The sequence below is a fragment of the Falco biarmicus genome, chromosome 1 (genome assembly GCF_023638135.1).
Source record: "Falco biarmicus isolate bFalBia1 chromosome 1, bFalBia1.pri, whole genome shotgun sequence".
In the NCBI taxonomy this organism is placed as follows: Eukaryota; Metazoa; Chordata; class Aves; order Falconiformes; family Falconidae; genus Falco; species Falco biarmicus.
Window position 1 is genome coordinate 11,228,834 of NC_079288.1, and position 9,065 is coordinate 11,237,898.

Here is a 9,065-nt window from a genome sequence, read left to right on the forward strand (position 1 = left end):
GAGGTCTCCAGCGATCACAAGTCCCTGCTTCAAGGTTTCTTTTATTTTAGCAATTATCACACTCCAAGGCATTTACAGGATTATAGTCTCTGGTTTACTGTAGCAGGTTACAGGCACTGCAGCTGCCTTTCTGAGCTCCTCCACTGCGCCTGCACAACCCCAGCATCGAACAGAGCTCCCTTCGCCGGACCTCGGGGCTGGGCTCGGCGCTGGAACCTGCAGCCAGACCCTAACCTGCCAGCAACACCCTAACTGGCTCTTATCTTAATTATCTAATTCACGTAAAATCTGTTGTTCACAGCTGAAAAGCCTCGTTCAGACTCAGAGCCCATCCGGGAGCCCTGGGCGGGGGGGGGGTGGGGTGAGGGTGGTCACAGGCATTTGGTGCTGCTCTGTGGATAGTGGACATCAGGCAGTGAGAGCTGCAAGAGGCTCAGACAAGCTCAGCCAGGGACGAAGGCAGTTGCTCCATTTTTTGAGGGTGGGAGCATGAATCAATGGAGGCAACATGCTGCAGCCCCCGGTGCCCGTCGCAGCCCCCCGCTTGGGCTGAGAGCTGCAGTGGTCCCCTCTCTGTACACCCCAGCAAGGATGGAGGTAGTGGGGTTCTCCCCTACTTTTTGAAGACCTCCCATTGGCAGAAAAATCTGGGTGGGTTTTTTTTCCCCATCAAACCCCCCACATTTGACAAAGTCTCCTGGAAATTCCCAGCACTGACAAGGCAGCTGTGTGCATCAGTAACTCACCTGTGACAAAGCGGCCAGCAGCAGAGATGCACACGCAGGTGAGCCGCCGGTTTCTGTAGTGCCCGTCACTCTGAGGTGCCAATGGAAAGGACCTTCTGGAGTATGGACCTGCCCTCCAAACTCACTTAAACTGCATTATACATATGTATTTAATCCCTGTGTGTAGATATATAATATTTATTATATATATGTATTTATAATGCCCAGTTTTGTTCCAGACATCTGGAGAGTCACAACTCATTTAAGCACAGAAAAGGCATGGAGATTCACCTTTCTTTCAGGGCAGGAATGAATGCTCCATTGAAAAGAGCAGACTGAAATCTTCGTGCTCTGTATGTAGCTACAAGCCAGCCTTTTCCTCCACCTCTAAAGATCCAGCCCTCCCTCTTGTTGAAGGGTTAAAAATTCTGAACAGAAACCACAGTGTTTTCCTTCTTTTTCTGAGCCTTTTTATTTAGTTACCCTTTCATTATTGTTTCCCTTCATCTAAAATAAAAGTAATCTAAGTAATTATAATCATAAAATGGATGTGAGCAAAATGGGTACTGCGAGGTTTATAAAATACAAATTTCCCTTTTCTGGGAAATATAGTCTCTCCTGCACTTAAACCTTTCAAGCTCTGCCCAGGCTCCTAAGGTGGCACAAACCCCACAAGGCTTGTAACGCCCCGGAGAGGAAATCACTTAAATATCCAGCCCTCCCCAGCAGATGCAGGGCTGCTAACCAAGTCCTTCAACTTAAGAGTGTGCTTCAGCACCGCCTTGAACGGGGCTGCTGTCCTGTCAGAGCTGGAAAGGATCGGTGTCCAGCATAAATTAATAAATGCCTAATGGATGAGTTTGCTAACACCAGGCACGCACAGAAATGTCTTCAGTACGGGTGAATCGTCTAGCTCAGCTGAACGTGCCCAACCCCCCCTAAGTGCCACCAGGCTGTACCTGACCCATGCCAGGGAACCCATACGCAAGCAGGAATCAGCTCCTCAGCCAGCAAAGGACCCCTTTTGCTTTGGGGTTTTTTCTTTCCTTTCCTTTCCTTTTTTTTTTTTTTTTTTTTTAACTGTTTTCTGAAAATGACCCAAGAGAACCCTTCCTTGATGTTCACTAAGCAGTTATCGGCAAAATATCACTGATGTGAAAACCAGGAATCTTTCTTAAAGATTGCGTGTATCCAAATTGCTCCAGCCTGATCAAGTCCTCTTTTCTCTTTTGCTGTTCTTTTATTTATTTTTTGACTGATAACTGCTCTCTGCATGTAAGTTAGGCAGAAAGGGGGAATTCCACTTTGATTTGGGAAAGGAAAACACCAGCTATTAACCTGAGACATCATGTAATCTCCATTAGAAATTATCTTTTATTTCCAGATTGCTGGAATACCCTTGGAGAACAGCAGGCCTGACGGTTGGGTCCCCCAGCCCCAGGGGAACTCCTGGCTCCCCTCTGCAGCAGCAGGTAAGCAGCTCACAGCCTGGCTTTGTGTTCAAAACCCACATTTCGTCTTTCATGGTCTGTTTGCCACTTTAGCGCTGGGGTAAGAACTGCATGGGAGATGGTAGTGTTTGTAAATGTGGTATCCCAGATCCTCTGCAGTGTCTGAAATGGATTGCAGTACATCCCAAAAAATTAACTTAATTCAGGTGTACGGACCAAAACTTTCTCTACAGATCCTTCCAGAGCTGTTATTTTGCCCAGAGCAATCAATTAAGATTTTTTGAGAAGACACTGCTTCACAGCTGCTTCTTAGACACCAGTATCCTCAATGGCAAGAAATAAATTCTCATTACTTTAAATAAACTCTGTCATTTCAAAAAGTCTCACAGCTTTTGAACTGAAGAACTTCTAACTATAAAAACTGACATCCCTGCTGCCTGGCGTAGCCTCACCATGCAGCCGTCCGCAATCCCAGTGCAATCCCAGCATAGGGCACTTTGTCTTCAGCAAAGTGGGGGTGGCTGTGCTGCTCCTTCACAGCCTGCCTGTGGGATATGGGCACACTGCTGAGGGTGGGGAATCTTCTTGAGCGTCCTCACTGATGTTCAGGAGGTGAAGAGCCAAGTCTGAGCTGTCACCACAATCTCCCTGCAGTCAGAGCAGGGGAGCAGCCACTGCCAGAAGATGGTACCATTCACACTAAAGTCAATGTGCATGGTAGAAACATTTTCCTCCTCCCTCCCATACAGAAAGCTGTAATTTAGAGTCTACATCTATGGAACGTTCTCACCCACAGCAGGCGGTGAGATGAGTCCCACCTTGGCCTCACTGAGCTCATCTGCTGGGAAAACCCTGCAGGCTCTGCAGCATGAATGCCTCCAGCCCGGCTCTCCGCACGAGCATCAGCATGGTCTGGTGCAGGACAAACAGCCCCATCACAGGTGACAGCAGGGCCCTTTCAGGAAAGCGTGGAACCCTGTGGCAGTGCTAGGAAGAAGGTAAGGCAGAGGGATGTGCCTGAGCTCACCACAGCACGCCCGACCTCCACAGCAAGTTGGTGGGTCTTTGCTAAAGGGATCAGTGATTTGATTTTCTCCTTGGCTTTTCTGCCCATGTACTTGTCTAGACCTCTGTGAAATCCTAGGAAGGCAGATGTACCAACCGCCCAGTGTAACAAAGTAAATTTTTACACTAAGTACATTTTTTTTTAATGTGCTGACTTTTTGGCAACATGACTGCCAAGTTAATCAGGCCTTTCATTTCTTTAACCAGCTTTAAAGGATTTGTAATATTATACTCAGTTATTGAAGAGCAGAGGGAAATTGTTTGTCTGATTATGAATCTGTTATTTATTGTGAATTAAGAGCACAATCACCTATTGCAGTCAACAGCAGGATATTTTATCCCAGTTTTAGGAAGGTGGGGGTAAAAATCTGCTGTGCCATGCTACCAAATGACATAAACCGACTCTGATCTCAGAAGCCACCTCCCGAATACTAAAGAGCTGGGACATAATGGCTTTTAAAGAATATAGTTTCCAATTAGGTCATTGGTTTCAAACACAGGGTGTACTAAATTAGTAACATTTGGTGGTAAATTTCTTTGAAGTTCTCATTAATCTTGGTCTTGGATTTGAACTTTTCTTGGCCATGTTCCTTATAGAATTTGGATCCCACTTATGTCAAAACAACTGATTAGCCCCACAGTTTGAAGGCAGGGGGGATTAGGTAGGGCGGGTGTTAGGTTTCATGAAAGGCCTATTTACCTAGTCGTTTAGCATGACCAAATAGCAGGGCAGCCAACAGGGGTGACGTGTTGGAAAAATTCCAGCCTTCCTGGCTCATTAGAGATCTCCACAGCAAATGGTAGCATTGCGTTTGTGATAAGAGCCACTGTTCAGATTCAGCTGTCTACCCGGTCCAGACAAGGGCTGAGGGCTTTCCTTGACCTGTGATGGCTCTCCTGCATAACCAAGCTGCCCACCTCTTCAGCTCTTGTGAAACCAGTGGAAAGGAAGAAGTGCTCTGAAGGAACACATTCAGGTGATGTCCCTTCTTTTTTGTGAATGACCTAAAGCAAACTTCCCCCCCAAATCAATTGAATTCTTTCCATCTGTTACAACACATTCAAAACCAGGCTTCTGAATAGCTCAGAATCACCAAACCCAAGAACTGTTAAGAAACTCAATGGGATGCTCTCATAGAGCCTCTGTCTAAAGAAGCAATAAGTTTAATTCATGAACTAATGAACCATAGCCCAGAGGAGAAAACACACTTTGAGTCATGGCAGCAGTGAAGCTTGGGAAGCTCTCAATAGGACATGCTGCAGCGAATTGAACCTGCAGCACTCTCGTGGCCATGGTGCACATCTCCTTCCTGAGGCTCCAATTAGTCAAAGAACAAAGAAATACACCAGGAGGCCTTTCCTGGAGATCACAGCCCAGCATCAGAGACCTGACAAGCAGAAGACTCAGAAGTTTCATGAAGAAACTTGCTCTGTCTTACTGAAGCATGAAACGATGGAGAGCAGCCTGAGGGACAGGCTACTGTTGGTCCCCAGGGGACACCTGGTCTCCAGCCAAGACAGTGCCAGCCCCGGAGGGTGCAAGGTCAGCGTTCCTTACACGTCAGGTGGATGCACGCAAACTTGGCACAGCTTCAAGCCCCTCGTCACCTCTTGCAGTTACTGCTCACTTCCATGGTCCTGGAATGGGCAGGAACAGCATTTCTGGGTGGTAAAGCTGCATGAGACATGAGCCAGTCTTCACATGGCTCGGATGCTCTTGGCAGCGCCCTGTGAGCGGTGCTGCTCCTGCCTGCTGCTGGAGATGGCTACTTTGTTTTGCAGCTGAAACGCACGAGGAAACTGCAACTGGCGCAGCAGTGGCAACACTTGGTAAGGAGCTCTGAAGGCACCCATAGAGTGCTCAGCCACAACAACATGGTATAAAAATAAGTTAAACCCATCTTTTCCTCAAAAGAAAAAAACCCAAAATCTTGGGATTGGGCTTTAATTTGAGGAAATCATTCATTCAGGTCTTATTTTGTATGAAACTCTTCCTTCCGCCTCTAGACAATCTATCTAAAACACTGCACCAGTGATCAGAAAGTCCTTTCTTACACCAAAACGCAGTGAAAGTCTGGGTACAGACCTTGTTCTCACCAGCCCTAATAAACACATTCAAGCTTCAGCACGGATCCAGCCCCACTGGCTTTGGCGGGAATTCTGAACATTAATAACGTTTGTACATATGCAGAGGTGTTTGTAGGATCACGGCCACACAATTAATATAGAACTAACTTTAATAAGCCTAATTAGGGTCATTCCCCAGTAGTGTGAAAAGTAGCACTGATACTTATTGGCTGGAGAGGGAAAAATCACAAGTCTGGTCAACCACGTGTTACTTCCCCACAAGTTGGTGACCTCAGGGCAGGACTTCAGAAATCTCTCCTATAAAACCGGAGCTACAGAAAATCAAGTTGGCTGCATTTAGATGGAGCCATGGAAAATACTTGGGGCTTGGTGGTTTGGTGGTTTTTTTTGGTTTTTTTTTTCAGCAGAACATTTTGGCACAGAACCATTTCTTCCACAGTTAGGAGCTCGGTAATGTCCCTCATGTAATGATGTCAAAGCACGGAAAAAATAACCAAGAGGAGGAGAAAGAGTGTGTAGGACCCCTTTTGGAAGGACTGTATTCTAAAGAAAGGGAGCTTTTTATGGTGTTTAATAAAAGTTACACAGTCAAAAAGAGAAGTCTGTTGCGGTGCTTGCTGTCTTGCCTCCTGCAGAAAGGCAAGAACACGAGTGTAAGCTGCAGCTGAAGGACACATGGCACAAACCCAGCTCACTCACCCGCTGGCTTTGGGACCTTGTTTTGCCACCATTTATGAAGTTCTCCTCAACAGTCATTTCCTCCACTTGCCCTCATCTCTCTAGCTCATCTCCCCAGCCCAGACCAACCAACCCAAACCCACAGGGTGCTGTGGGCTTGCCTGCACTGCCCACCCTGACCCCAGCACCTGGGTCCATCCCACCTGGCCAAATCTTCAGCAAGTCCAAAGACCTTGAGCTGTCCTTTGAGCTTTCAAAGGAGACACTAACAGCCATTTGAAAGCTGGATGGTATCCCTGTGCCTCGGGGGAAGGGAAGGCGTCCTTTCCTGGGGTGAACCATGACCATCCCCAACCCATGGACATCACCAGTGCCTCCAGCAAGAGGATGGTGGGAGAGAGCTGCCAGCCAGCGTGGGTGCTCAGCACTGGAGGGAAGGTGGGAGTTTTCCAGGGTAAAGCGTTTCCTCTGGTACGCATCCAATTAAAAATCATTTGGTGGCCTACAGCAGCTTCTCATCTGGCATATCGTGAAACCACTATTTCAGCACAATTTACAGCCTTTTGGGAAAGGGAGAACTTGGTTATTTAGTAACTTCCCCGCTCGCCCTCAGGAAGGTCAGATCCTTTTGTTCCCTGCCAGAACAGTGAAAGCCGTAAACTACAGGAGGGAGAGTGTGTTGGGAGCTTGTACTTACAGTGTGGTGCACCTGGATAACCCTGCAAACAGCCGTACAGTGCAGGGAGGTCACGTATGGAGAATCAGAATATTATGGGATTGATGCATCAGAGCGTGGAACGCAGCAGCAGTGCTGGAGGGCAGCTTATGAGCTGAGTACGACAACACAAAGTACATAGATTAGATGCATTTTACTGAGATTTGGATGAAATCTGCTGCTTAAAAGCAAGCATTCAGTGGACACCAGGAGGGGCTGATCGCCATTAATTTCCCCTTCCTAGCCTTTTTCCCGTTAGGAGACGGAAAATAGCAAAGCAAGCTTCAGATTTTCTTCCCCACAAGAAACACCACTTCTCAAGCAGTGTGGTACTCAGCTTTGCTCCCAGGCTGCGTTGTCAGCTTGCAGGGTATTGTAACGCTTGTATGGTAGCATGGTGAAAAAAAATAAAGGCTAAGGCAGGAATGAAACTAACTTGCCCAGGACCTCCCCCCACAAGAGAATATTTATTAATAAATTTTAAAATAATCAGGATTTTTAAGGAGAAAAAGTTAGCAGCGTCACTTCTATGTTGCCTGGTGTCCAAAGTTTCGGGGCTGTGTAATTGTTGTCATTTTCAGACACCTCAGACAGGCTCGCATGACACAGATACTACAGGGGGAGAAGCCAGCTGAACACACAGCTAATTGTTGCGCTGTATTTTCCCATGAAGCTCACTGAATTTCCAACCAGGGGTTTGGGGAATAAAGTTTAAAAAATCCTCCAGGCTCAGAAAATTCACAAGTGAGAGAAGGAAACATCTTCCATTGCTGCTATACATTTGTTAACATTTCATTTCACCAGAAATCAATACAGCCCAAACTGCTTCTGCCAAAAAACCAAAGGAACAATGGTCCAGGGGCTGCAGCCTGCCTAGTGATTTCTTTTTATCACCCCACTGAGGTATAAAACAAACACTTTTCCTCTGCCTCCCTATTTATTCTTAACAATATTTGTCCAAGAAGAGCTGAAACTTATCGGCAGGAAGTTTGCAGAGGAAAGATAATGGATGAACAGAGAATCAAGAAAAGCATTTTGAATGGTCCAGGCAAAGATGGCAAAGCAGTAGTTCCTCACATCATCTTCATCTCAGCTTGCTTGCTCAGCCTGACAATCAACATCTTATTATGCAGTCCTAACATTTCTCTGCAATTTAAACAAGGCATCGGTAATGGTGTGTGATCTTCAAGGTCACTTTCTGGAGAGCTGTCTTTAGCCCAGTGGTCGCTAGCTATTTAGGAATAAAAATGACAATTTCACTAAAGCAAATTACATCCTGGAAGTATAATACACTTCAGCAAGTGCAATGGAAATTATCAGATGGGAGATCCAGCTTGGAATACATTAACTTTCATGTGTATAAAGTAGGTTTCTGGGATCCGGAAACATTCCTGTGTAGCCCTCCGAGAAACAGTGGCCCCGCTCCGTTTATCTCTAGGTACATGGATTTATAATTATAGTTCATTTAAAAAAAGCAGTCTCTTGCTACTGTATCTGGATACATCAGCCTATTTAGAGTTTATTTCCTTCGAGGTTCTTTACCTTGCAAAAAATAATTCATCTCTGCCACAGTCTTTCTTCAGAGAGAGAAATACTACATTCTGCACATAAAAAGCTCCTTTAACCTATCATGCAATTTCCATTATTTCTTTTCCCATGCTCTTATCTGAAGATAATCTTTTTCTTCCTCCATTGGGCAACTAGCTCCCGTCTGCCTTAGCCAGTAATTGCCTGCGGCGTCACAGTAATTCCTGTGATGATTAACCGATGTCACCAAGGCCACGTTTTGACATCACAGAATAAGCAGGTTCCTTTTGGGAACAGATGGATTTATTTATTCAGATGTAACCAATGTTGGCAAATGCCACGTGATGTGTATTTGCCAGACCCTCAGGAAAGGTTTTTCTTACCTCATAGCGAATAAAAGACGAACTGAGGTTGGGCAAAAGGGAGAGCATTTGACAGCGTGTAAGTCGAGTTCAAGTCAACTTGATAGAGAAAATCATGGTCTGACGTATGGTGAAATGAAGGTCTGATGGATGGGTGGGAATGTAGATCCATGGGTTCGCTGGAACATGGCACCAAGGTGGCCACAAGACCGTAGATGGAAGAGGAACGTATTTAAATTTACCTGCAGTGGGTCAGTAATTCCCAGTGGGCAGGTTTTGATGCCTTTCCCCATTTCATAATGACTCCCTACAGAATGTACAGTTATCATATTCTTAAGTCCTATCAAAGTTCACATTCTACCAGTTATGATTTGCAGACAAACCTAACACATCCTAAGCCATGACTGTGTCACTGACTTACACAGAGGAGGCAGAACCAGCCCCAGCTCATGCT

At 45.9% G+C, this 9,065-nt stretch overlaps 1 long non-coding RNA gene across 1 annotated transcript in view; it reads right to left on the minus strand.

Annotated features, from left to right (window-relative positions):
* The window catches only part of LOC130143764 (uncharacterized), a 69,263-nt gene extending 62,100 nt beyond the window's left edge, over positions 1-7,163 (minus strand). Inside the window, exon 1 of the long non-coding RNA XR_008819865.1 lies at positions 6,705-7,163. This is a non-coding gene — a long non-coding RNA (uncharacterized LOC130143764). The remainder of the gene's footprint in view (positions 1-6,704) is intronic.
* Between the last annotated feature and the right edge of the window lie 1,902 nt (positions 7,164-9,065).